We start from the raw sequence: 3,340 nt of genomic DNA on the forward strand, positions 1-3,340 counted from the left end.
AATGGGACGGGGCTCCAAGGTCTATGGGTCTGCAGGTCCTGAAAGTGCAGGACAGCTGTGAGCTGACACTGAATGTCCACTGAAGCACCATCATGGCCCCCGAGAGGGTGGGCATCAAGGGACCAGGTAACCAAGGCAGCCTGGTTCAGTCCAGGAATTATGTGAAAAAAACACACGAAGAACTCCAGGTACGGAGTCATCAGTCAGTTAACGTCCACTGTTTATTCACTCTTCACTAGTAATTTGTGGGCTTCTCACACAAGGCCTGGGCAGTTTGCTGTTGTTTCCAATGTGAATAAATTTCACTTGTCTTTTCAATGATATCAGTAAAGCATTATCACCGATAATGCTTATTTGGCCTCTGACAACTCATTTGTGCCTTTTACTAAATAGTGTCTACTTCTCTACCCATCAACATCAGTGATTTCTCAAATACTCCCAGCAGCACATTTGCCACAAAATGTTTTATTTAACAAAACCTGAACTCTGTGGAAGAAAATTTCTATCTGCAGTCAAAAACTAAAAGCACCGCTTTTATTCTTCTGTATTTGTGGAGCATTTCTTACAGTGACATGAAGAAGCTCAACGTGCATATTTGGCTTCCACTCAGCAGACATGGTTAACATCGGCGAGCTCCAGTTCAGCCCTCTCCCCAGGCCGGGCAGAGCCGAGGAGGTGGCGGGCGCCCTCCGCCGCCATCTGCCAGCCCTCGCCCACCCCGCCTCCTCCTTTCCCACTCTTGCCTGTTTGCCAGTGGACGTTTCAAGGTTTCCATTTCGCAGCCCAGGGGAGATTTTAGTTCTAATGGGATGGTCTGACAACCCGTTCCTTGAATCCGAACCCGGGAACAAGCAGCTCCAGCTGCTTTCCAGGGTGGGACCTCTGCACAAAGGTTGCTTAATGCACGGTGTTTCCTCCGGGCAGGGCCCTGCCGCTGCTGCACAGAGCCCTCGGGCAGCTCAGCACCCTTCCTCCCCCTGCACCCACTGACTCGAGCAGCTGGCCTCCCTGGGGCCCGCCCAGGGACTTCCTCCCCTGCTCTTTCAGACCCTTTGTGCTACATCAGTAACAAAGTTCAAATTCTCTTTTGTCAAGAATCTCTGTTGAGCTTGAGCCTGTGCTCCCACACAATGCTCCGCCGGCATATATTTTTTTTAAGATTTATTTCTCTCCACTTCCCCCCTCACATCATTGTCTGTTCTCTGTGTCCATTTGCTGTGTGTTCTCCTTTGTCTGCTTGTATTCTTATCAGCGGCACGGGAATCTGTGTTTCTTTTGTTGCGTCATCTTGCTGCTTCAGCTCTCCGTGTATGCGGCGCCACTCCTGGGCAGGCTGCACTTTCTTTCGCGCTGGGCGGCTCTCCTTTGCAGGTGGACTCCTTGCGCGTGGGGCTCCCCTACGCGGGGGACACCCCTGTGTGGCACGGCACTCCTTGTGCGCATCAGCACTGTGTGTGGGCCAGCTCCACACGGGTCAAGGAGGCCCTGGGTTTGAACCCTGGACCTCCCATGTGGTAGGCGGACGCTCTATCAGTTGAGTCAAATCCGCTTCCCCACTAGCAGTTTTGAGTGAACCCGGTTCTTCTCAAGCAAGGAGTCACTTTATCACAGTCCACATCCACGCTTGGCTGTTATGTCCGCTGAAAGCCTCTGGCAAGGAGTGTGAAACCTTCTCTCTGAGCTTCACACTCACTCTGGACTTCACACTAAGTGGACCGAATTATCGCCTTATTCCTATAGATGAGGTTATTGCTTATTACAGATTCTTTAGGTTCAGAAGAAAAAAATCACTGTCAACATTATTATTGTAATTTGAAAATCTAGTGGATTTATTATTTTATGTTTTTGTCAAAAGAATAAAAATCAATGGAAAGTTTATGTCTTTGTTTTTTATAGTTTCCATAGCAGTGAAATACTGATTCAAGAATGATTTTTATAATTTGTCATCCACTGGCAGAATTACATCTATTTGTACTTTAAAGCTATGGCAATAAAGTTTGCTTCCCAAAATATCTCTGCTGATTATATGCTTAAAATTTGCTCTAAAGAATAAATAAAATAAAGTGGCAAAGTTTTTAAGAAATGCAGCTTTAGGTTTGTACAGCAGCATTTATTTTTAAGTCCCCTTCCCCCCGGGGGCAGGAAGGAGGTATCAGGCAATTCCGACCTCCCACACACACGTGCACACACATGTGCCTCTTCCCGTATCCTTCTGGGTTGTGGCTATGTTCTGGAAGGTTCCTTGTTGCCACAGTTTGAGGGAATAGGTGGAAATGGACATCTGTCCTCCGTCATCTTCTGTCTGTCCATTTGGGAATCTCTTGCGACAGTTGTCACAGCTGCTCACCAGTGCATGCTGCTTGCTGCTTGGTCATCCTCACTCTTCCCTGCAAACTCCCTTCAGGCCAATACTCTGGGCTATTCCTGGGGAAGGATCAACTGCTCTCCTACGGCACTCAGGGGCCACTGGAAGCTTGGTGGAGCTGAGGTGTCCTTCTGTGCTACTCCTGACACACGGGAAATTATCTTACTGTTTCCCTGGCCACTCTGGAGAGCGAGGGAGTTCTACGACTCTGTATGTGCCCTTTGCCTTGGTGGCTACGTATTCAGGGCCATGTCTATACAGTAGTGGTAGCGGGGGACACTTCTTAGAATGTGGGGTCCCCTATGCTCCTGGACCTCTCAATTCATTTGGATTCTGTTCTGACATCTCGCCACCTTCCCTAATGTTCTGCCTCTAGAGTTCTGACCTGCAGGGCAGGGCCCCGTGCCTTTTGCTCAGTGTCTTCTCTCTACATTTCCCCCTTTCATCTCTGATGTTCTTTCACCCTCTCCCAGCCCAGGTGAACTTGCCCTACTCCTCAGGGTAAGAAAATATGACTTAAAATGAGCATGCATTCGTCATGCCCTAACTTTCTCAGGGAGAGCCAAGCTTTTGAAACTCAAAATCCATTAATTCTCAGATGACTGGTTCAGGTTTGAGTGTCAAAAATCTAGTCTGGAAATGCTAAAATGGGAAATTTTGTTTATATGTTGTACAATAAAAAGTTAAAAGAAAAGTATCATTTGAAACTCAAATGTTCTCTCTACCTCTGATTTGTCTAGTACATATTCTGTGTTCTGGCTGATGCCTCACAGAGGGCAAGGGCACAAGGTACCTGTAAGCACTGTGCAAAAGTGTCTATTGTTTCTGTATGTCAAAATATTATCCCACTACATTTATAAACACTTAAATGTCATGTGCAAAGGGTTTTTTGTTTCTGTCTGTACATTGGCTGAGCAAACGCTGGACCGAATTTTTAGTCGTTAACTTTACTGAGCTAGGTTACTTTAAGAGGGT

The sequence above is a fragment of the Dasypus novemcinctus genome, chromosome 3 (genome assembly GCF_030445035.2).
Source record: "Dasypus novemcinctus isolate mDasNov1 chromosome 3, mDasNov1.1.hap2, whole genome shotgun sequence".
NCBI classification, from domain to species: Eukaryota; Metazoa; Chordata; class Mammalia; order Cingulata; family Dasypodidae; genus Dasypus; species Dasypus novemcinctus.